At 43.0% G+C, this 25985-nt stretch overlaps 1 long non-coding RNA gene across 1 annotated transcript; it reads left to right on the top strand.

Annotated features, from left to right (window-relative positions):
• The first annotated feature begins 496 nt into the window (after positions 1-496).
• On the top strand, positions 497-24870 carry LOC131419123 (uncharacterized). The gene is made up of 3 exons (XR_009223147.1): positions 497-578; positions 15284-15462; positions 24516-24870. It is a non-coding gene; the product is annotated as an uncharacterized LOC131419123 (long non-coding RNA).
• Positions 24871-25985: the final 1115 nt, after the last annotated feature.

The following is a 25985-nucleotide window of genomic DNA, read 5'->3' as shown; positions in this document are numbered from 1 at the left end:
CATACATATAGTACTTTTGATTTGTGGAATCTTCAATTTTGATGTCAAGTCCCAGAGTGCATTGCGGATCTAAGTGATTTATTTAGGACAGTTCATCACATAGTCATACTTAAAATATTCAGATATTTTGATGATTTAAAAACAATGAGAAGAGATCCCCTGTGTCCTACAGCTATCAGAATTGAATGTGACACAATATTTGAGAAGAAAAAAATCATTACAGATCTCAGAGAGATGCATCCCAAAGAGATTGAATTCCTAACTTGATATAAAAAATGGAAAGAGTCTCGTTCGATGATGACAAATCATGAACCAGCTGGAGGCTGATTAATATAGAACTAAGAGCAACTAGGAAGCATTTTAACAGAAGCAGAAGGCCTGGGGTTTATGTTGAAGTTTCTAATTGTGTCCTTGAGTTGTTCTGAAACATTGACAGGCGTGCCATTTATTTAGTCGTTTCTTTACTCATTTATTCTCTCATATATATTAGGAAGGGGTCTCAAATGTCCCCTGTGGAGAAGCGAATCAGAAGACTGGGATCAACCGACAGCTGCAGGACTTCTTGGCTTATGAGAAAGGTGTGTTGTTTATATTCTAGCCTGTTAATTATGTTTTCAGGACAACATCTTTGGTGTTGAAAAAGTACCACCTACTTGTTTCCATTGCACTGTTGCCGTTTGCCTGTTTTGCTGATGATTTGCTGTAGTTGAAACATGGTGTGACTTGGTCTAATTCCCAGCTCCTGGAGACCACAGGAAACAGACAGGTCCCTGCTTGCTTCTCCAGGGCTGCAGACACTCCTCGGCACGCGCCGTGCAGTACACGCTGCACTTCCTGTGTCATGGCCACACCAGCTGCCAGAACCTCACCGGGAGGGCATGGGGAAACTTGGGAGCATTTTGTTGATTTGGGCTCAAGGTCAAGCAATCTGTATTAGACCTTAGGAGACTTAGTTTAAGGAATATTAAAAGGTCTCATTAAAGAAGCTTGGAGGGTTGGCTAGCAGTTCATTTGTTAATGAGACTTGAGAGTCATACATTATCTTGGTATTTAATCAGTTAATAATTATTTCAATCTGATATTTCCTTTTTTCTTAAAAAAAAACTTTCCCTGACAGTAAAGGGCTGCCAAGACTATAGCCGAGTCTTTGATGGCTTCCTGTGGAATATGCCTTCTGCATTTCTTTTTCTATGACACCCCACCCCTCCCCAGTGTGGAGAAATAACAGAGGAAAAAGGAAAATTTAGGGAAAATAACCAAATGCAGAGTCGGGAATCAAACTGAGATTTTTGGGTTCCAAGCGTAGCACACTGTTTTGGCATTATTAATAGCCAAGCAAATGTTTAATAGCTAATCAACAAGAACTTGAGACTGTGGCTCCATTTTTGAGATTCACATGCACCCAAAACTGACTATTAGGGAGCAACACCCACAGCGTACATTCATTACTAATTTATTTACACAAATCCTCATTCCATAAAGGGAACAAAGTGGTCTGCAAAAATAACACACACAATAAATAGGGGTGAAAGGTAAAATGGAGGAGCTAGAAGATATAGATCAGGACAAAAGGATGATACGGACTTAACCAAAGGAATTCACGCACGTTATATGAGGGTGCATCAGCTGTTACAGTCCAGCCTCCTATCTGGCAGCAAGCCAAACTGAATCCAAGTGTAAAAGGACCAAGACAGAAAGTAAGGAACTCGGAAACCTTCCCTGACAAAAAGATCCTGAGTGTTTAGGATTTTCATCACTCGTTTCATTGCACACTATCTAGTGAAAAAATTTAATAGCATTAATGTATCTGTACATCAAATCACCATTTATTGTTAGAGAACGGGGCACAACGCAGGTGGTCTTGTTGGTGAAAGGGGGTCCAGTTGGGAGCTTCGTGCCCTGCAGCTGAGACTCAAGTGGGCAACTTGGCTCAGGGTCTTGGACCTGGGGAGAGAGACAGCAGTGTGCCGGCAAGGAGCTCTGATGACAAATGTGGCCTACCCCGTGGTTTTGTTTTTTCCCAGTATTGGCCCTAGTGTAATGGATTATACAAGAAAAGGATGGACAATTGCTTTGTAGAGAAATACGTACACTTAGTTCTAAGAAAAGAAAGGGATCCGGCCAAGGATGCCCTCTCCTTACAAGAAGAAACAGAGGACTTTATTGGACATTAGCCATAACAGGATCATTCTAATATAACCAAATCAAGACACAGGAAAACAAAGATTTCAGGTTAGCATGATTTTATTTCACAGTCTCTTGTAAACTTTCATGAGTCATATTGTGATGCAAGAGATAGATATCTGCAAACGACCTTAGGTGCCCTCTCTGGATTGCCTGGACAGTGATTCAGTCTGTCCTAGGGTCTCGCTCTGGCAGGGGGAGATGCTGCGCCAAAGCTCAGCTTCTCACATGAAGGGTGGCTTTCTCCCCAGCAGGGAGGCCTGCAAGCCCCCATGGGCCTCAGGATCTCTGGATGCTGGGTGGCTGCCTTTCCTGAACAATTCCAGGGAACAGCTGGCATCTAAACCCAGCCCACCTAGCAGCAGGAGTCTGTCTGTACTTCCTATAATGAAGCAACCTTCTCCTGCATGTCCTTAACAAAGATACAGAGAAAAAGGCTTTGGATTCCTTTATTGGAACGTAAGCCACACTGCTTGTCCAGCGGCACGCCCTGGCCACCTCTCTACCGGGACAACGGGTGACCCCGCCTCCTCTACCCTTGCTGAGCCTAGCTGTGCAAGCCCCCATGTTCCTCAAGAAAGCCTGTTCCTTAGCCAATATTCTGTGACGTTGCACTTCCCTCCAAGGTCCATGCATGACCCATTGCAGCCCACAAGACCACCTTTAGAACAATTGTTGTAAAGGCAACAATTGTTTACAGCCCAGGTTTAAATTGTGACCCAGAGTTCCTTCCAATAAAATATAGCAAAATGACATTTTCTTCATGATTAAAAATCCTCTTGTGTTCAGGGTTAGCTCTCAACCTGCAGCTAATTGCATCTTAGGCACAATTATAGCCTCACAGGGTAAAATGCTCCCTCTACTTAGATTCTCATCTCAGTCCTGTTAATTGTGTTGCTCTCTGTAGGTAAGTACTGAGCAGGCCATAAGAAGAAGTGTATATGGTCAAATTTCATACTGACTCCTGAGCGAATGATGTAGAACACTATGGGTGGTCTTGTCAGCGAGATCACTGTCACTAATGCTTACGCACCCAGCTCAGCCTGGTGCTCTGCTCCGCTGGCTGCATGCTGAGTAAATCCTAGCATTGGTAACAAATACAGTTTCTAATGTCATGGAAACAGTAAAGCCTTCTACGAGTGTAAAGTCATCACTCAGTTATTATTCTCTTTATTGTTGTTATTGTTGTTGGCACGTTGGTTAATTCAATTCTGTCCTCTGAATTGAACTTTAACCGGGATTAGTTTTTATGACAACTAAGGACATTGCTCATGAATTAGGGAAAATAAGGATTAATTGGTTTTCACAGTCTTTCTTTTAAGCTTTGTGCCTGAATGTAGTAGAACCCTGTTGTTTTTCTTTTTCTTTTTTTAACATTTTATTGTGTAGATTCAAATAGGTCATGAGTCCATAACGTCCCCTAAAACAGAACATCTGCTTATAATCAAAGCCTTGTTATCACATATTCAGGTCACTTATGGATATTGAGCACTGTCTATCTATAACTTTCAATATTTTTTTTTTTAAACAGTTTTATTTATTTATTTATTTTTTGTGAGGAAGATCAGCCCTGAGCTAACATCCATGCTAATCCTCCTCTTTTTGCTGAGGAAGACCGGCTCTGAGCTAACATCTATTGCCAATCTTCCTCCTTTTTTTTTTCCCCAAAGCCCCAGTAGATAGTTGTATGTCATAGTTGCACATCCTTCTAGTTGCTGTATGTGGGACGCGGCCTCAGCATGGCCAGAGAAGCAGTGAGTCGGTGCGCACCTGGGATCCGAACCCGGGCCGCCAGTAGCGGAGCGTGCGCACTTAACCGCTAAGCCACGGGGCCAGCCCTATGACTTTCAATATTAACAAAGGATTTTATTAAACTTTAGACAAAAACCTAAATCATTAAGTGAAATAGAACACTGAGTGCTATTTACGTTGAAGTGCTCTGCAAAGACAGATAATTATAGTAATAGATTGAGGATTATACATTGTGGGAAGATTTGTTCTCTTTGGTTTATTTTTAACCCCTAGCTGCACAGAATTTTATTGACTGTTGATCATAATGTTTGGTTCAAGATGTGTGCGGTTCAATATTTTTTTGTGAGGAAGATTAGCTCTGAGCTAACATCTGTTAGCCAGTCCTCCTCTTTTTGCCGAGGAAGATTGACCTTGAGCTAACATCTGTGCCCATCTTCCTCTACTTTATATGTGGGACACCTGCCACAGCATGGCTTGATAAGCAGTGCATATGTCCACGCCCAGGATCCGAACCTTCAAACCCTGGGCTGCTGAAGCGGAGTGCACGAACTTAACCGCTATGCCACTGGGCCGGCCTCTGCGGTTCAATATTTTTAATAGAATAATGAATACCCGTGAACACATGCCCATCCCCAGAACAAGGACATCGCCAAAAATAACATCTACTCATAGTGTTACTCTTTACGGTAAATAACCTGTGTTATCCCTTACTAGTTATTTTTGGTATCATTATCATCATTATTATTATTTCCTTGAGCTGAGCAACACTTGCAGATAGACTTCTAGCATATACTGGATATTAAATTTTATACCCCCACAGGCTGTGTAAGCTGCATGCCATAGAAGATTAAGCTAATACAACCAAAACTGGACACTTCTGGTGGATCAAAAATCCCCATGCTCCTTTGGGAGTCCTCTATTTGCAATTGCAGCCTCAACTGCATAGCTAATGAGAGAATCATACTCCTAGCAAGTGTCCAAGTTCCACGTTCTTGAGGCTTCCTGACAGTTTAGTTGCAATTCTCGGTTGATTGACTTGTTCATCCATTCATGTATTCAGAGAACATTTCCTGAGACCCAGGCACTGAGCCTGGCGCTAGGGTTTCAAACGCCAAGGCGGGGAGGCAGAGTTGCAGAGAGATCATTGTAATTGGAAATAAAGAGTGTGAGAAAAGCTCTGTTTTGGGAGAGCTAGAAGAGGCCACCAGAGGAGAGGGTGTTTGACATGGGGATCTTCCTGATGAAGAAGAGATGGAGGTTTAAGTCAACACTGATTAAAGTTACTCTAATGGAGAACAGGGAGGGAGATTTGAACTACGTCTGAGCCACCTCTTTCTCCTCTGAAAGCCCACTGGCTTTGTCAGGTTGTTTACACCTGCCACTAGCCAGAGAACGAAAAAGTACAAAACAGTGCTGAGACCCCAACTTTCGGCTGGGGTTAGATACTGTTGGAGCTAAATTTTGTGAACAAATGGAAAGATACATTTGTACTGTCTCAGAATGTGCAATGGGCAGATGTAATGAGCAGCAAGCACACAATCGTGAGAAGCCATTGTGGTTCCAACATCTTGACTAACCCAAAGATAAGAAAGTGTATTGTCATCTCGGTAACAATACAATGCTATCCCAGAAGTAATTGTCCTCTGTCTGTTATACAGGCACTCAATTCTGTGTCTTTTCTACAATGGAAATACAAAAGGCATTTGGAAAACCCCCAGAACCAAACAGAATACAGTGTTCCCCGAGGTTTCTCCTTCATCTGTTTGCTGGAGATAATGGGGGGAAAGACTTGTAAACAAAGACTAGAAAAGCCTCATTTGGGTATACAGTCTATATAATGATGCTATAGCAACAATTCTTTGTTTCTTACAGTAATCGAGTCAAAGGCTTCTAATAATATGATTCTGCAGCCAGAGCAGACAGCAGATATCTGTGGACCTGAGTCTCTCAATTAGATTTCTGTGGCTTAGCCACAGGAAACCATCAGAGGTTAAAGACTTAATTTTTCTCAATGCTGTGTCCTGAAGAAAAATGATCAGCATGCAGTTCTTCTAACTGCGTCTCCGTCTTGTAACGTTTTATTTTCTCTGCTTTCTCCAGCCATTGCCGTTGTGGCTATTCATTATTACAGTTGTGATAAGTGGCTGATGCTGTCTTTGTTCTTACTTTCCAGAATTTCCCTCTAGTTAGTGGAGTCTGCCCTGGGTGCTGGGCGATCCACAGCTCATTTGGACTGGCCCCGTCTGGTGGGCACCCAGGCTAGGTTCACAGACTGCCCTTCCTCTTCCCTTTCACAAACTTTGATTTTAAAAACCACCCCATCTAGTGGTAAAGAAGGCCATTCTGAAGTTTCATTTAAATTTCTTCGCAGTAGATGAGCCGCTCTCATGGACTGGACTGAAGGTTGTTTTCAGATTTCAAAAAGACCACCCAGTACTCAGGGGCAAAGGTAAGGCATAGCAAGGCAGGGAGTGGCGAGGAGCAGGGCACAGTCAGATCTCCACCCTGGAGAGTTTGGAGGGTTCTTTTCCATCTCGAGGCTTTATATTTGCAGGAGCATTAGAATGATGTCTTATTTTACTTCTTTCAATACTGTGGGGGCCTCTGAAGGTGGAGATTTTTATATTATGCACTTTGCTGAGCAATGGAAACTTACCTTCAGGATCTGCACCCTGAGAACAGGTCACAATGTGTAATGACACCTGTAGAAAATGGCAGGGAGGACTGGAAACCCAAGAACCGGGATTTAATTTGGGCATCCTCTTTTGATTTTTAAGGTGAGTACACTGGATTTTTTATTCATTTCACTTATGTCAGTTTATCATTGATAAACGTGAGTGGACGACTCATGTTTTCCTCTTCCACCTTGTGGGACAAGCTAGGGCAGGGTGGGGCAAGGTGATGAGAGATCCTGTCCATTACCCACTAAGGGGAGTGGGAGGGGTTTATCTCTTCCCTTCCCACTGAGGACACAAGTTCACAGAACAAAAATATTAAAAATCTCCCTTGCGTTATAATCGAGTGACATAAAGGCTTTAATAAGCTTTACTAAATCCCCTACAAATCCTAACTCTTTGGCTCCTCATTTCAACCCTACAATGTAGGCAGTATTATTATCACTCCATTTTACAGACAAGAAGACTGAGGCACAGAAGGGTAAAGTAACTTGCCCAAGGTTACACGGCTAGTAAGATGTGGAACAGGAATTCAAACCCAGCGAGACGCTGTGGAGTCTGCGCCCTCAATCCCTGTGCTTGGCTGGTGCTCCTTCCTCCTGGTGCCGGCTGGATCTTCTCTGGTACCTCTTGAGAAAACATACTGCATATTTGTTTAAAAAAACACAAAACCAACAGGCTCATACAACCTCTTCATAATAGGGGGTGACCCGTAATTTTGTGCCCCTTGTTTTCCAGGTAGTATTCAAGTAGAGTTAGCCCTGATCCTAAGCAGGGCCACTCACGATTCAGAGGGTGCCACAAATTGGGCTTGTTGGCCTTTTTGGTGACCTGCCTCCCTTCCTAAGATTTAGGGAACTTGTATCCATGGGCTTAAACCTCAAAAATATAAATAAAAGAGAAACAAAGTGAAGGAGACTTTCAATTGTAAACTCTAAAGGAAAGTGTAGAAAAATCAATGGCGGCGTTTTGATAGTCAAGGTCAAAGAATTAATTTCCTTTTTCAGAGTGAACCACTTTTACCGTGTCAGACTTTATAGCCTTATATAATTTATGTACTCCCCTGATGTTGGAGGCTCATGGAGACTCAGTGAAATCGCTCTAGGAAACCATAATCATCGATTTATTTGAATTTTGGATCCTCCTCTGGGGGTTATATTTAATGCCCCCTTTTATAATTCCAATGTGCTAGGTGACATCTGAGCAATGAGTATTTTCCCCTAATGTGGCATTAAGATTAGAGATCCAAATTGTGTTGATTTGTAGCCAAATGAACTTTTTTGTTGACTCGTTTGACTGTCCTTGTCTTTGACTCTATGTTTCAATTTAGGGTAGAGAATAATTTGCTGAAATGTCTATTTTTTCTGAATTTCAGAAAACAAATTGCAATAAAGACCAGTCCTACATGGTAGCACTTCCTATTTTGTACCTAATTTGCAAGTTTCATTTAATCTATTATTGAGGCTCTCTGGGAACTAAATTCCATAGCTTCCCAGTTGCAACACAGGTAAAATGCTAGTTGGTGAGGGAAAATAGCTTAAAAATGGGCAAGGAACAAACATATCTTGAGTACCTACTATGTACCGGGAATTAAGCTAGTGCTTTATGTATATTTTCTCATTTAACTCTGAAACCAGTACTTTGAGGCAATTACTACTCACCCCATTTTATGACTACACAAAGCCATATTCCAAGACTTGGAGTATTTTCCCCAAGGACTCAGATTAAAGCAGGACTGGAACTGAGATGCAAGCCAGGTCTGCCAGGTGATGAAATGCTTGCTGTTCCCACCAAACAATGCTCACCGCCACTCAGAAGACCCGAGTTCATTCATTCCACTGATTTCTTTGACTCCCTGCTGTGTACCAGGCACTCATCTAGTCCCTGATGATTCCACAGTGTTCAAGACAGAAATTGTGACTGTTCTGAGACTTTGCCTTCAAGATGGGGATAGAGGAGACAGGTTGAGGGGAAATGATACAGAATACACAAATAAATTAAAATTTCATGATAAAAGTTTTTATAAAAATAAAACAGGAGGATGTGATATGAGAGTGATGGGGTCTCCTTTAAATTGAATGATTGGAGAGGAACTTGTTGAGCAAGTGACACTTAAGGTGAGCTTTGAATGATCAGAAGGAGCAGCAGTCTGGAAGAAGAGCTCCCAGGCTGAGGAACAGTTTGCAGAAAGGCCCTGAGGAGGAAGTGATCATGTGCAGAGCTGGAAGAAGGCAAGGGTGGTGGAGCATGCTGAGAATGGAGAACAGGCAGGAGATGTGATTGGAAAGGTATGTGGGGCCCAGGTCCTATAGAGCCTTGTTGGCCAGAGTAAGATATTTGGATTTAAGAAACCCCTGGAAGGTTTTAAGCAGGGGTGTAATATGATTTGTTTACTTGTGAGATTGAAAGAATGGATTAAAGGAGGAAGTATGAAATCAGGAGGACCATAGCCCAGGCAAAGATAGCTGGTGCCTCGACAGGGTGGTGGCGGAGACCAGGAGAAGTGGACTGTTTAGGGCTCTGTCCCAGAGTCAGAGTCATCAGGACTAGCTAGTGCCCCATACACTAAATTGCGTCACAAATGAAATGGGTGATTTTTTTTGTATTGAGATGTAATTGACATACATTATATTAATTTCAGGTGTATGACATGATTTGAAATGATCACGACAATAAGTCTAGTTAACATCCGTCACCACATATAGTTACAAATTTCTTTTTCTTGTGATGAGAACTTTTAAGATCTACTCTCCTAGTAAATATGAAATATGATACAATATTATTAACTATAGTCACCACATTGTGCCTTACATCCCCCTGACTTATTTATCTTATAACTGAAAGTTTGTACCTTTTGACCCCCTTCACTGAAGTGGGTGACTTTTGAATGACAATTAGTATCTTTTGGCATCAACTTTACCCTTGTAAAAATGAGGACAACTTGGGCTCCAGCTGTATAAGTTTACGTTTCACAATAGCCTGTTGTAAAATATAACTGGAAGAAGAAGATCCCATTCATATAATAGGACACGTTATAAGGTATATGAAGAAAATGAATGCATTATTGAGAGAAAGCAAATAAAATTTGAATAAATGGATATGGCTTGCTTGTTCCTGGGAGGAACGATTTAATCAAATTGTAAGGCTTCATTTCTTTCCAAATTATTCTAATGGTGTAACACAATTCTAACCATAATACCATTTTTTTGGGGGAAACTGACAGAATAACTCTTAAATGAACTTGAATGAATAAACGGTTGGTAATAATGAAGAGAAAATTGCCCTCTGAGACATTAATATGGCTTAGGAAGCTGTAAAAACTAAAGTAGATAATAGTGTCATAGAAATCAGGAGAAAAGTCTGTGGAATAGAGCAATAGTTCTAGAAATGAACATAAGTATATGTAAAGTTTTGGTATAAAATAAAGATGTAATTACAAATTAATTATGAATTTATAGATTATTTAGTAAATGGTGTTGGGACATTTGGTTTAATAAATTGTAAGAAACAAACTACATCTTACACCAAGAAATGCTAGGTAGATTAAACATTTAAATGTAAAAAATACTTTGGAGGTGCAAGAAGAAAATTTAGATATTTTTATAAACTGGAAGAAGGAACAGATTGTTTTTTTTTTTTGTGAGGTTGATCAGCCCTGAGCTAACATCCGTGCTAATCCTCCTCCTTTTGCTGAGGGAGACCGGCTCTGAGTTAACATCTATTGCCAATCCTCCTCCTCTTTTTTCCCCAAAGCCCCAGTAGATAGTTGTGTGTCATAGTTGCACCTCCTTCTAGTTGCTGTATGTGGGACGCGGCCTCAGCATGGCCGGAGAAGCGGTGCGTCGGTGCGCGCCGGGGATCCAAACCCGGGCCGCCAGCAGCGGAGCGCGCGCACTTAACCGCTAAGCCACGGGCCGGCCGGAACAGATTCTTTTTTTTTTTTTTTTGTGAGGAGATCAGCCCTGTGCTAACATCCGCCAATCCTCCTCTCTTTTTGCTGAGGAAGACGGCCCTGGGCTAACATCTGTGCCCATCTTCCTCCACTTTATATGGGACGCCGCCACAGCATGGCTTGCCAAGCAGTGCGTCGGTGCGCGCCCGGGATCCGAACCAGCGAACCCCGGGCCGCCGCAGCGGAGCGCGCGCACTTAACCGCTTGCGCCACCGGGCCGGCCCCCGGAACAGATTCTTTTTTAAGGATGATGTCAATGACAGAAACCAAAAAAGAAAAGAAAAATTTAAAGTTCTCTGCAATTAAAAAACTTAATTAAAAACAAATGAAAAAATTGGGAGAGATATATTTGACACATTATTTTGGCAAATGATTACTATATAACAAGCCCTAAAAGAAAAATGAGCTATAGACAGTAGAGATTTCACGAAAGAACTAGTACAAAGACCAAAAAACATATGAAAAATGTTCCACCCTGTACTATTTAAGGAAGAGCAAATAAGACATCAGTGAGATCTTATTATCTCTCCTCTCAAATTAGCAGAGACGATAAGACGCTAATACCCAATGTTGGTAATGGCGTGGGGAAGAGGGCTCTTTTATTCGTTGCTGGAGGGAATGAAATTCACACACACTTCCCAAGGCAATTTGGCAGCATGTTAAAAATGTATATCTTGTTTCCAGGAGTTTGTCTGAAAGATATAAAGATATGTGTAAAGGGGCCGGACCCGTGGCATAGCGGTTAAGTGCGCGTGCTCCGCTGCTGGCGTCCCAGGTTCGGATCCCAGGCGCGAACCGAGGCACTGCTTGTCAAGCCATGCTGTGGTGGCATCCCATATAAAGTGGAGGAAGATGGGCACAGATGTTAGCCCAGGGCCAGTCTTCCTCAGCAAAAAGAGGAGGATTGGCATGGATGTTAGCTCAGGGCTGATCTTCCTCACAAAAAAAAAAAAAAAAAAAGTCGGAGGATGAGACATTCAAAAAAAAAAATGTGTGTAAGAAGTCAGCTATTAGGATATTTATCAGAGCACTCTGTCCAAGAACCAAAATGTCCAAAAAGAGGATGATTATATACATTATTCTGTAGGGATAACAATGGAAAGCAGTCATTAAACATGACGTAGTAGAAGTGTATTTACTGATGTAAAGACCTCCACAATATATTTCAAATGAAAATACAAAGCTCGTACAGCAAGCAGTATGTTATGTTAAGCATGATCTCCACCCCCCTTTTTGTTAAATTGTGGATGTATAAACAATGTATGTTTGTACAAGAGGTTTTGTCAAGTTTTCTCTGAGTGTGGTTATAATTGGTTTTGCTCTCCTTTTTACATATCTAATTAAAAAAATTTCTCTCGTGAACGTATTTTAAAGCACTGTAGCTAAGAACCTGGGCTCTGGGTTCAGCTGGGCCTGTGTGCATCTACCAAGTCTCCTTTGACACCTGTTAGCTAACCGAACCTCAGGTTTCTACCTATAAAGCGTACATCATAATAATACCTACCTGGTAGATGTTTGTGTTAAAATAATGAATAACAAGTGCATAGCATATTTTTGTCACAGCTATTTATGTTATTTATTTTTTACTGTTGATGTTTTATCAATAACAAAAAATATTCTTTTAACATAGAATGGATTGACTCTGTAATTCAACGAGGATTGGAAAACTAAGCATCAGCTCTTCTTGAAGGGTCAAAAGCTATAGGTTTTATTTTTTATTTCTCACCTATCCCAGACGTTATTTCTGGATTGCACAACTCAAGTTGCCACCAGCCCGGGTAAGGCAGCTGCCACTCCTTGCAGTGACAATAAAACCACCTGGACGTCGCTGTTTCTGGGTGTAATCCCCAAGAGGCCCACGTGCTCTACAGTTTCAGTTGATTGGCTGTGAAACTACTTAATTTTGAAGAAGAAAAATAGACTAAGAATAGCACCTGAAAACACGCTGAAGTAGTCCTAATGTTTCCCTAAATGATGGATAAGCAAGATAAGAGCATATTAAAGTAATAGTGAGAGCTTTGAAAAGTTTGGTTTGGTGCAAAGGGTTTGTGGTACAAACACAGTGCATGTGACTCTTTCTGAAATATGCCCAGAGAGGGCAAGGGACCAGTCTGTGGGTTATTTATCACTAAAGGTGTCTTTGTTCAGACCTATGGTCATGCCATGCATGTTTCAAGAAATAATATTTTCCACAGCAGTGCCTCTTAGTCTTCTGTTCAGTTACAGATACAGTTGTCTGGGGCTTAAGGTGAGAACGGAGGATTAATTGTGCCTTAGATGGGTGTCTAATTATTGCTGTTCAACTCTCGATTCCTCACTCTCCTTTTCTTCTCTTGCTCAATTTCTTCTTCCTCCCATCTGTGGAGCACATTCAACTGTTATCAATTTTTCATCCAGGAATAGGTATATTTAACAGTCGTAAGGAGTGCTTTATACATACTTGCTTCATATTTTTGATCTACTTAAACATATTTGTCCACCTGAAGGCAGTAGGAAGTAGGATGGTGATGAATTACAGCACCTCTTTGACTAGTAAAGGAATATCACCAGAATTTTTAAAAGGGGCTTTCCATCTAGTCTTTTATGCTGTAAGTTAAGAAAGTGGATAAATCCCTAGAACTGGCTGGTGGAATTTTTTTCCATCAGGCATTCATTTGAGTCACAAAAGAAGAGCTGGATCCAATAAGATATACGCAGGCTGACAAGTGGCTTATTTAACTTAATATGGAAAAATACAAAATAATGGGAACTAGGTCAAAAATGGCAAAAAAGATTAGGGCTTAAATAAAGACAGGCTTCCAGACAATGAAGGGAAGAGGATCTGGCAGTAATAGTGTCTATAAAGCCCGACCCATCAGCTTCCCGTCTGGCAGTAATTAAGAGGCCAAAGGTATACTGTGATGAATCAACTGAGGACAGAATGGAAAAGAGAAAGGGTTGATAGCTCTGTGGAGCGGATGGCCTCTCAGAGGAAGGGGAGGGCTTGCAGGAGGCAGTCCCCTGAGGTAGAAGGAGATAGCAGGGGAGCCTCCTCTCTGGTCTCTTTGTGGGTGGTCGGGTGATTGACACACAGGAGAAGAGAGGAGGCAGAGTGGTAGATGAAGGGAGTGGTGAGAGGGGCATGAGGTTTCCTATTAAGATGACCTGTTGGGAATTCAGATGCCACCACCATGACTTCTTCAGGTTCTCCAGTTTGCCCTCTGTGGGCCTTGTGGCCCACCTGTCGCCGCTAATTTTCATCCATCTCCTTTTAAGTAGACTCCAAGAAGGAGTCAGCTATCTAGTAGGGTCCTTCTTAGTTAGGACCTCTCCATCTTCCTTAACACCCTGCTACTAAGTCTTTTTTCCCCCAGCCTCCTGCCTCCCAGGGAGGCCGAGCACACTCAGACATGACAGCCTTTTGGACTTCAGCACTGGGTTCTCCAAGACTTGCCAGTCTGTTCCATTATTTAACCAGGACACATACCAGCTGGGTTTAAGAGTGCAGCTGGATGCCTTTCAAGGCTCATCTGAGCTTCAACTGCGGTGTGTTTTTGTGTTTGTCTACATTAGGGATGCCAGTTCATGCTGGGAAGCTGAGCAGGAATCCTTTCTCTTCCATTTGCTCTGCAGAACACCACGTACAAGGCGGTGTCCAGTCAACACTCTAAGGCAGTTAGATTGCTACGGAAACAGGGGACTGAACTGTGCAAAAAAACCATGGGCTCAAATAGACATGCTGAGCTCTGGAGTCTGAATTCAAATGTGGCTCTTCCCTGGCACTGGAAACAAGCACAATATCCCGGGAGGATGAGAAAAGCACAGTCCACATGGTGTCTTTGTTGAGTCAATCCTCAGCAGGGGTGGTGTGAGGCTCTGAAGCCTTTTGGGATATGAGAGGAAATATCAAACAGCCAAGCTTAGCACGGTCCCTATTCAGGGAGGGGAATTAACTCTCACAGGTCACCTGAAATGCCTAGAGTGTCCTCCACCAGGAAGGACTTAGGAATTGGCCTACAAATGTCTTATTGTGAGGACAACCCAGTTGTTCACGTGGACAGTGTCTCCTAATAGGCCTGCATGACAGTTTGATGCCCAGTTATAGGATAACGGATGTTGTGATTCTGAGATTTCTTTCACTTTTGTCTTTCCTAGCTACCAAGATATATCTATGGAAGCTCAATGATTCCTGTGAAAACTAAAGTTAACTCACTCAGTCAGAAATAAGCATTGCCTGAGGCAGGGAAAGGTATAGCCATAAACAAAATGGATGTAAATTCTTGCCCTCGAGGCTCATATATTCTTGTGGGTAGTCAGGGGAAACATAAAACAAATAAGGTATTACTTATAAAGTATGATTGATGGTGGTAAGTGCTATGTAAAAGAAAGACGAAAGGGGCATGGGGAGTGTCAGGGAGAGGGTTGAATTTGATTGTCTTGAAATACCCAGATGTCTGACAATACAAAAACATAATTTTGGATGTTTGGATGATTCTTTTCAGTTATATCTTATAGATATTCAGTTTGTGTGGATAATAGTATTCCTAGATTTGCGTAGTGTATTATAATTTTCAAAGCACTTTCATAGCTATTGTTTCCACAGACGGTGCCTCGGCCAATTTCAGATAAGCAATTTGCTCCGTTCAGGCACAGATTTGAACTATATTAAATTTGAAATTTACAATACTTTTAGACGACTTACTGGAAAAATGCTCTTTTCCATCTTATGAATGTCTTATAGTGAACTGCGTCAAGCATTCCCTCAGGAAGCCAGAGAACGAGACATCTCCCCAGTGGCCTCGTGGACTCTGGAGAAGCTCTGGAATGAGGAGTCGTTGAACGCGTCAGCATATTAGAACATGACAGTGCCTGGGATGTTCGTGAGGATCGTCCCATTCCTCTGTCATGTATGTAGGGCGTGTAAGTGACAGAAAGCCCTTGGAAACCATCACAGTCACGTATGTAGGGACACTCCGCAGTTATTGTCATGCCCAGACCCTGGCATCCCGTCTCCAACTCGGCTGTCCATTTCTCCTTGGTGGTCCTACTTGCACATCAAAGTCATTTTGTCTAAAGGAAGCTCATCCTCCTCTGCCTGCCTCTTCCAATCTGGTTTCTCTTCTTGAGTCTTAAATCTCTGTGGATTCCTTAGATCCCCACCTTCCAACCTCCACACATTCAGAAATCTGCCTGTTCTTTCTGTCCTTTCTCCCAGTCACCTCTGGGCCAGGGCAGGACTTATATACTCTGAACAAATTATCACAGTGGTCTCCTCCCTGGTCCCTTTAATTTTAATTTCAATTTCAGTGTTCTCCTCCTTTTCAGCCTCTCATCCTCTGCGGGCACAAACCGCACGCTGTGACCAGACCAATCTGAAAATTCCTTGCAGGTTTCCATTCTTGGTGCACTTATCTCCCCTCCCACCAGTCTCCAATGAGAAGAACCAGTCTTTCTCTTTGTCCTCTCTAAGTCTGACTCATCCATCACATTCTTGCTCAAACGCTGCCTCCTCAAAGATAGGATTGCCAGATAAAGTACAAGATGCCCACTTAAATATGAATTTCAGATAAATGAATACTTGACTATAAGTATTTCTCAGATATTGCATAGGACATACTTATACTAAAAAGGTTATTCATTGTTTATCTAAAATTCAAATTTAACTGGGCATCTTGTATTTTAATTTGCTAAATCTGGCAACTCTACCCCAAGAAGTCTTCTCTGGCCACTCTGACTGCTGTATGTCCCATAGGTTACTGTTCGTGCAAGGCCTATAGCACTTATTCACAATTCACTGAGTCTTTTTACAGGAGGGTAGAGTGTAACTAGTAAATTAAAAAACGAGCACTGTTTGTATTCTTTAATTCAGCGATTACTGAACACCTACTGCGTGCCAGGAAGCGTGTAAGGCAATGTGGATACAAAGATGGAAATAATGCCTGTTCTCCATGGCGCCTGGCTGGAGCAGCAAACCCCACGAGCACACAATTACTGTGCAGCATTTCGTCAGCCCCTGACAGTTCCCTGTGCTTGCTATAGGGCGACTTCTTGGAGGAGCTATGTCTTGTAGGATTACTTGGTGTAAGGGAGGCAGAAAGAAGGTCTTTCTGGGCAGAGAAAGATGTGCAACAGCCTAGGTGAGGGAGAGATTCCGGTGTGATCAGGAAGTTGGAAGAAGTTCACTGTCCGAGGAGGGGTGTGAGTTGTATAAGATAATGCATGGTGTGTCTGGAGGCCTGGTTGTTAAACATTTACCAGAACACCACTGAAGATCAAGTTTAGAAAGTAGACAAAAACCAGATCGTGAACATTTTGCATGTCATGCTCAGGAGGTGAAACTTTATCGTGAAAGCTGTGGAGAACCACTTAACCATTTAGAGAAGTGACATGCTCAGATTTGATATTTCAGAAAGATATTTCAGAGAAGGGGACAAAACTGGCAGCAGGGAGACCAATTTGGAGAGAGCTACAGTGATTTCAGCTAGAGATGCTGAGGGTGGTGGGATTGGGGGTGGTGGACACATTTGAGAGATGCAAAGGGCATGACATCAACAGGACCTGGGCCAAGTTGGGTCCACAGGGTGATGAAGGGGAGAAATGAACATTTCTGGCTTGGGCAACTGGGGGGAGGGCAGGGATATCCATCAAGGTAGAGGGAACAGGAAGTGAGGCAGGTTTTGGGGCTGGAGATTACGAGGAGATCCATCTGAATGTGTTTTATCCCACACTTGGCATTTATTATATTTGGTTGTATTTTGTTACTCATCTTTTCACATGCTCTGTTCTCCCCCCACGTGGCCTCGATCCTTCTGAGGTCCTGGACCGTGTTACCCACCTGGGTGCGCCCCAGCGCCTTTACCTCCTTAGCCCTCTGTGCAAGTTCACCTCGCCACACATGGCTCCATGAACCCCACGCCAAGCCTGACAGCAGCTGCGACACTCTGGTCTGCACAGTGGAGCGTGCTAGGAACTTGGAGCCAGGACACAGTTTCACCCCGCAGATGTATTTCTTCTCTGAGGGAAGCTAAACACCCGAGGTGACCTTGCCCCCTTCTGGGAGGGAGGACCACGTCTCACAGTGGCAGCAGGAGGCTGTGGGTCAGTGGGGTGATGACCGGGCATTCAGAGACCTTGTTCTCTCTCTTTGCAGAACCCCATAAATCCTTCCAAAGGGAGTCATTCCCTCAGGATCAAGAGAGCCCTCTACATTCCTGAAATCAACGAAGGCAAAATGTACAAGGATTTCTGAGAAAAGTAAATGTGGTGTGAGCATGATCTCTGGGTGTCACTATGAAGCAGAGAAGGCTTTTTTATCCCTTTTTCTTTTTTTTTTCCTCCCCTGAATGGTGTTCTTTGCTCTCAAGTTAACTCATGCACTGGATTTGCTCCAAGTACATTTTGTTTCTTGATTTCCAGCCAGGCTTCTCTCAGTTGTGGTGTATTCTCTTCTTCGCTCCCCTCCTTCCCCTGTCCCCTTCTCTCTTTTTATAATCATTTCAACTTTTCCACGTGACTGAACTGATACAGAGGAAAACCCACTGGCTTGGGTAGGGCTTCCACTGGAGTGAGGCCAGAGGGACCCTGTGAATGGCCGCCCCTCACTCAGCAACGGCCTGCACGGCAAGGTATGTCTGAAAGCAGCTGAAGCAGAAAGCATTTGAACTCTGCCCCCAGCCAAATGATTTCCAGATGTGTAAACTCCCTCCCTCTGTTCTCCGACTGTAGCCCTGCCAACATACATCTGCAGATTTCTAGTGCACAGGACACATGAAAGAGGATCTTTTACAACATCTGCTCTCTTTCCCCAGCTCTCCCCCTCTGTCTTCTTGGACTTTGCCCTACATTTCATCTCCGCCTTTAAACAAATTCATTAAGGAATCGCCGCACAACTCTCTTCGGCCCACGGATGCCAGCTCATCTGTCTCCCTCCAGGGTCTGTTCTTGGTTCTCTGGACATTTGACCAAAGCACCATTAGAATCATTAATGACACATATTGGACTTGCTGCAGAAGAAGAGAACCGAGTTTTCTCTGTTGGGCTGGTGCCAGTCCTCGAGCTGCAAAGGGAGATTTTGACCGTAAGGAGGACAGAGCAGAGTCCTAAAGATGAAAATACAGGTCTCCATGAAGAGTTTGCCTGCTGCACATCCTTGGGAGGAGGTGACATCCTCATTCAGAGAGCACCTTTTTCCACAGACATTCAGGTTTCTTGGAACAAACAAGGCAGGCTTCTGTAAAATTGGAAGTATTTATGTGCAGAATGAGTTTTTTGCTTCCCCCCATCCCCTGGGGTATGGCACCCATCAAGCTAAGAGGACAGAAAAAGATCTTTTCTTAATGTAACTCAAAGGGGTAGAAGAGTCAAAGATCCTTTTAGCAAAATAGAGCAGGAGATTTTTACTGAGGCACTCACTCTGACAAGGAAAATGATTTGATTGTTGTCTAAATAAATGTTTGACCTTCATTCCGCCCTTCCTCCATTTGGACCCTAAACTCTTTCTAGCTCCATCCCAGGGGACATGGAATGGAGCCAAGTGACAAAATCTGGGAGAGGGAAAGCGGGTGCACTATGGAAGGGAGCAGAGAGTTGAGGGGGCCCATGGGCTCAGGGGCCTGCGAGAAGAAGTTATAGGTGAGAGGTTCCCCCCAACCCAGGACATGTGTCGCAGGCATGCAGGCCCTCCGGGGAGCAGTGGAGCTCCCAGGGTTTAAGGAGAACTGTTCCTGACTACCCACCCAGGGTGAGCCTAATGTGGCTTGACAGGTGACTTTCTGGACCCTGGGTAAGACTGTCCTGCTCTCTGATTTGAAGGGCATAGTAGAGAGTGGGTGACATTTATGTTCTGCTCTAATATGCCTGAGCTCCTCAGTCTCTGTCTGTCAGATGAAGCGCTAAGGTTGGCTGGGTGGTTGCCACAGTAGCCTCCCTATTTGAAACAAACAAATAAACAAAACAAAAGCATGTCCGCCTCATACTTCAGGCAGGGCTTGCTTCAGAGAAACAAGAGGAAGAGATAAAGCTAGTTCTGAAACTCCTCTCCTTCCACCCATATCTCTCCATGCAGCTCCCAAAGACATTGGAACGCTCCTGGAGCTACAGTAGCTCCTTCCTAAAGAAGAGCAGACTTGGAGACGCTTTCATATAGGGGTGGGTGGGTAAAGGGTAAACAAACCTTTTCATTCCGCACGAGAACTTGACCTTTGGTTAAGTGTATAGCTCTGTTACTCTGGCAACCTCTTAAGGGAAGAATGCAAACTATATTTCTAGGCAACATTGCTGATGATAAAAATGACCCCTGACTGGTAAATAGCATCTGGACTGGAAGGAACTATAAAGAACCATAAATATCTGCTAGGGACACTATGCTTTGGTCTTCTGTGAGTGTGGTGACTTGTAATGGGTGTCCCTTGGGGGCAATGAAAGCCATATCTAGGGAGTTGTTACAGGAGACACTGGTTCCTTTGGGGAGTGAGGATTTTAAGCCAGGTTAGCTCCCACACCTGCCCAGTGTGGATCTCATCCCTTGTACCTGAGCTGTTCCTGGGGAGATGTTAGTGCTTAATGGCTGATGTGGGCTGATCAAGTGAGGTAGGACTTTTACTGAGGGAAACCTCTGGTGCTGCCCTGATGGTGACCTGTGGTCCTGCCCTACATCCTTCTGAGCAGACGAGTGGTGGCCTGTGATTATCTTGAGTGTGAGTGTCTAGTTGAGGCTAAGAAGATCCTCTGATGGGCGGTAGAGTGTATAACTGACTTCCTGTGAATGTGTTACTCCTCTCAGGGGTAAATACCTTTTACAAAGATAGACTAGTGGCTGGAGGACGCACTTAGGGGTCCAGGAACCTGCCGAATATGCCTCAAGTCACACTTGTAGGACACACTCTGGCTTCAGGCTTTCAGCCCCACCTCAAATGATGCCTCGGAAGAAAGCAGGTGGTATCTGATTTTGCTTTGCATGTACTTATCACCCAAAGCTGTTAGAGTTATAAAAATCACAGTGGCCTTCCACTTGCTCCTTCTTACTTTAAAGTCTCTAACTTCAAAATTCAGGGAACAAATGTGAAAGGTTTCCATCTTCTAGATTTATCTATCCCAATTATAAACTCAGTTACTGGAAAAATAACTACTGGTTCCACCGTGAGGTGGACTTTGGCCAGAATTTCATTTATCACCTGTCCTCCATACTTTCTTCTCTAACCAGAGAACAGTAGTAAATGGCATTTGTGATTTCTTGGTGGTGGTGTAAGGTTAGAACCCACATGCACCATTCCTTGAAAGGTCTCTGTATTTCCCTTGCCACAATATACAGTTACTCTGGTATGTGGCCACAGGTCACTTTGGGGAAAGACTGGGGGAATGTTTATTGTTTATACTTGTAATGGACGTGCAGGGCTCTCCTTCAAGGAGACCCAGCCTCCCCTTCAATCAGTGGGTTCTGGGTGTACGGACTAACTTAACTGGGAACCCAGGCGGAGGGCCATGATTTTTCCCCTATAGCATCTGACTTCAGCTTTCTGCCCCCTAGCTGTTAAATTTTTTCTTTTCAAATAAAAGTGAAGAAACGCTATGCCGCTGTCCATGTACATTACCCCTCAGAATACTAAGATTGGTATCAGACGTCATCACAGGCTAGAAGCAAAGCACTGTCAGGTTGCACCTGTGTAAGGCTCATTGAGACCTGGGGCTTTGGCTGCAGCAGTAGCTAGAGCAAGAGGTGGGAGTCAAGAGGACTTAAAATGGAACACAGACATGTCTGCTACACCCAGGCCAGGGATCAGGCAGATTCCACGCTGGCCCCAGGTGATTTCCACCTCCTGGCATGTGTAAGCCCCTCCCCTTGAGTAACTTGCTTCTAACCAATAGAATCTGGCAATTTTGAAGGGATGTTACTTCTGTGATTAGTTTACCAAGTTGTGACTTCTGTCTTGCTAGCAAATTCTCTCTTCTGTTGGCTTTGATGAAGCAAGTTGCCATGTTGGAGAGGTCCACATGGCAAGGAACTAAGGGAGGCCTCCAGCTCACAGCCGGCAAGTAACCGAAACCTTCATTCCAACGGCTCCGAGGAACTGAATCCTGCCAGCAGCCAGGTAAGCGAGCTTGGAAGCAGGTCCTCCCCTAGTTGTGCCTTCAGATGAGACCCGAGTCATGTCTGACACTTTGTTCACAGCCTTGTGAGCGACTGTGGAGCAGAGTCCTGGCTGAGCTGTGCCTGGATTCCTGACTCACAGAAACTGGGAGTTAAAAAAAGTATGTTGTTTTAAGCTGCTAAATGGTAGGGCAATTTGTTACCAGGATGACCAACCGACCCGGTTTGCCTGGGACTGTTCCAGTTTTAGCACTGAAAGTTATGAGTTTCAGTAAACCCCACAGTCCTGGACAAACTGGGACGGCTGTTGCCATATTTGTGATGTGGCAGTAGGTAACTAATAGACTTATGTCTATGGTATTTCTCACTTACGCAGGTGTAGCTGCAAAATAGATTCCTAGAATTGAGTTTTTGGGGGTGTAAATGGTAAATTTGCTAGAATTTTATTAGATATTTCCAAATTCCCCTTTGCAGCGGTTGTACCATTTTGTACTCCCATCTGCAGTATGAGATTACCTGTCTCTCCATGGTCTCCTAACAGTTTGTTCCCATTATCTATTTATTTGATAATGAAGTTAATTTAATTTTTGATTTTATGTGTAAATTATCTTAGAATACAGAAATGCATTTAAACATTAATTAACACTTGTAGAACTTAAGTGCATGATTTATTATTTATTTATTCCCACAAATTCATTTCACTGAATTCACAAAGGGAAACAAATGAACCTAACTAATGTCAGTCTATCATGGGGTGTGTGTGTGTGTGTGTGTGTGTGTGTGTGTGTGTGTGTCTCCTCTACCTCCTTCATGCATAACTTAGTTTCCTGTAACTGGTTGACTGAACTTTCAATTTCACATTCAATCTATTTCTCCATCGTGAATAGAATTAGCCAAATGGCATGTTTAACTTTAGTACTGGATTAGGGTACCAAAGGAACATGTGATGCAGTGGAGGGAAGAAAAGATGGTGGTTTGAGTGGACCTCTTTGTGGTTGCTGGCAGATTTGGCAGACTCTTTGACTTTATATTGTCAGGCAGTTAACTCAAGGGAATGAACACGGCTGGGTTAGGAAGCCAATGGGCTAGATAGCATCTGCCCTCTGTAAACAATCACCTCCAACAGTCATGTGGCCGTGGAGAAATGCAGGCCCAGGGTTACCATTGCAGTTTTTCAAGATAAACTGAAATTGCAATTTTAGGAAAATCAACTGTGGCTCCTTAAAAAACACACACACACAATATGCAGCAAAAAACATGTCTCTAGGCCAGTTTTGACCTGCAGGCTGCCATTTTGGGGCTATGGAAATGTGTGGAAGAAGAGGAAAATGAATCCACTTTTACTGAGCACCTGTGGGCCATCGTTTTTCACCTAATCCTGGGATACACGTGTTATCAACCTAATTTTCCTGATGAGGAAACTGCAGCTCAGGGACATTAAGTAACTAGTCTAAGGTCATATAACAAAATCATGGCAGATCCATGCCCACGTCTTTAGACGCCTAGATCTCTATTCTTTCCACCCTCCCAAGCCAACATCAGTGCTCTCCATGGTGCGAATGATCTTGCAGGTTTTCTCAGAGAATGTTCCAGAGCTGAAATTAAACTTCAATTGAAGTGACTCCCTGTCCCTCTCAGCTTTGTTAGCCAGTGGCATAAACCAAGGAGACACGTTTGTGCTGATGGTTGTCTGGGAAGTGTCCTTGGGATGGTTCCCTGGGCAGTGCTCCATGGGGCCGCGTCCCCTGTGCGTGCAGAGTGGCTTCCTTCCATTGGAAGTCCACACAACAGAACCTTTTCAGTTTTTATTTCCTCTGTACTGGTTTAAACCCTCCTTCTAAGAAATATTGTGGGGGTGAAGGAAGCTCAGACGAGGGTGAAATTAGATGAGGAGCCCAGTGTGGATGAGAGTTCTGCCTTATGTCCCATACCTGGCAGTGCTGGTGATGCCCTCTGTGTACAGTCCTTGCTTTTTCCAAATGGCTCCCCCAGGACAGTCTGTGAGGTGGTGTGAATGAGGATTTGTGAGGTGGTGTGAACAAGGCTGAGAAGGTTCAGGCCTAGGGGCAATCAGACACACAGCTGCTGGTCCTCTGATATTTTATAACCCGAAGAGGTACTTTTATCATTATTTTTATCATTTCTTCTAGCTATTCTTTTATAAATCTGCTTTAAATCACTTCAATCAGCAATTCTCCCTATTCTTTACCTATATGGGACTTCACTTTTTCTTTTTTAAGGTTGCACCTTATACCTGTTTTGTAGATTTAATTATATTTTCAAGGATCAAGAGAAAATTGTCTGAATTCTTTAGAGTCCAAAATTATAAAGTTATAAGGAAATGCTTTGATGCTCTTTGAGTACATTGAGTATTAATATGAGAGGAGGGAGGAAGTTAGTAATCTGGCTGCTAAGGTAACTTTTTCCTGATTTGGAACAAGTAACAGGAATCAGTACTCTTTTCATGCAGTTTCTGGGGACATAGAGTGGTGTGACATAACTTGTACATTTCTATTCATTTTTAGTTTAACTGAAAAAGAGCAAAGATTAGTGAATTAAAATAATAGAAATCTTCTATGAGATCAGCAAATTTGTTCTCAGAAAGCTAAACCAGGGGAGAAATCAAGCTATCAACAACTTTTCATTTTTAACTTTCTCTTTCTAGTTTTCAGTATCGTTTTACAAAGTTAAGTAGATCCTTGAATCAGTTAGGAATTGCTTTTGATTGCTACTAATAGAGACTCAAAATAACAGCGGCTTTAACAAAATAGGGCTCTTTTTATTCCTTTTGTGTAAAACAGAAGCAAGCAGTCCAGGACTAGTACAGCGGCTCCACAGTCATTAGTAATCCAGGCTCCTTCTGTCTTGTTTTTTCCTCCATCCTTAGTGCGTGCCTTCTATGTTCGAGGTCATCTTACTGCCAAGAGATGGTTGCTGTAGCTCCATCCATCACTTCTGCCTTGCAGACATCTGGAAGAAAAAAGGAGATGGGTAAAGGCGGCTGCGTCCCAGTTGAGTCAACTTCTTTTGAAGAGCTTTCCTTGAAACGTTCCCAAATAACTTCCGCTTAAATCTCGTTGGCCACCTGTATCTATAAGGGAGGTTCAGAAATGTGATTTTTCAGCTGGGCAATGTGTCTAACCGTGTAGGTGTCTGTTACTAAGGAAGAAGGGAGAAGGTGGTTGGGTGGGCAAGTAGCAGCCTCTGCTGCAGTAGCTGTGGTTCTGCTTCCCTCTCTAGGCAGGCCCACCGTTTGGGTGTCATGGTGAGGCAGAGGGAATGATCTCAGCAACAAGCTACCTTGATGGGCCCCAAGGCTGAGAGAGAGCTCACCTGTCTGGGTCACATGGACAGGGTAAGGTGAGAAAGGGTCTCACCCCAGGTCTGTCTGACCTCGAAGAGCCTGAACTTTGAACCAGGATGTTAGGCTGCTACAGACTAGGTTGACAAAGGAGGGGCAAAGAAGGGGGAAAGGTAGAGAAGAGAAAAGAGGTGATGGATTTTTTTTTAAAGGTTTGGGGAAGCTCAGCACAATGTCATAAAAATAGGAGCCATCTGTATCTTGCTTCTTTCACTTAAAATAACACTTTGGAGATTCATCCATGTTGTTGCATGTATCAGTAGTTCCTTTTTTATGGCTGAATAGTATTCCAATATATAGATGTACCACAATTATTCTATCTCCCAGATGATATTCACTTAATTTGTTTCCAGTTTTTGACAATTATAAATAAAGATGCTATAAACGTTTGTTTATAGTTTTTTGTGTGAATCTGTATTTTAATTTCCTTTGGATAAATACCTAGGAATGGGTATTCCTGTGTTGTATGGGAAACATATATTTGACTTTCTAAGAAATTGCTGAAGAGGTTTCCAAAATGCCCATACCACTTTTTATGCTCATGGGCAACGTATGAGAGTTCCAGGGGCTCTCATCCTCGCCAGCTCTTGCTAATACCAGTTCTTTATTTGTTTACATTCTTATAAGTGTGCTGTGGTATCTCAATGTGATCATAAGGTACATTTCCCTAGTGACCAATGGTTTTGAGAGTCTTTTTATGTGTTTATTTGCCATCTGTATGTCTTTGATGAAATGTCTCTTCAATCTTTTGCCCATTTTTAATTCAGGTTGTTTGTTTTCTTATTATTAAGTTATAAGAGTTCTTTATATATTCTGGATACCAGTCCATTACCAGATACACGTTTTGTGCATATTTCCTCATGGTATGCGGCTTCTCTTTTCATTGTCACAACTGTCTTTTCTGCAGCAAAAACATCTAATTTTGGTGAAGTGCAGTTTATCAATTTTTTCTTTTGTGGTTCACGCTTTTTGCGTCCTATCAAAGAAATCTTTGTC

This window comes from Diceros bicornis, chromosome 20, assembly GCF_020826845.1.
Source record: "Diceros bicornis minor isolate mBicDic1 chromosome 20, mDicBic1.mat.cur, whole genome shotgun sequence".
Lineage (NCBI taxonomy): Eukaryota > Metazoa > Chordata > Mammalia > Perissodactyla > Rhinocerotidae > Diceros > Diceros bicornis.
This window is presented reverse-complemented; position numbering and strand designations above follow the sequence as displayed.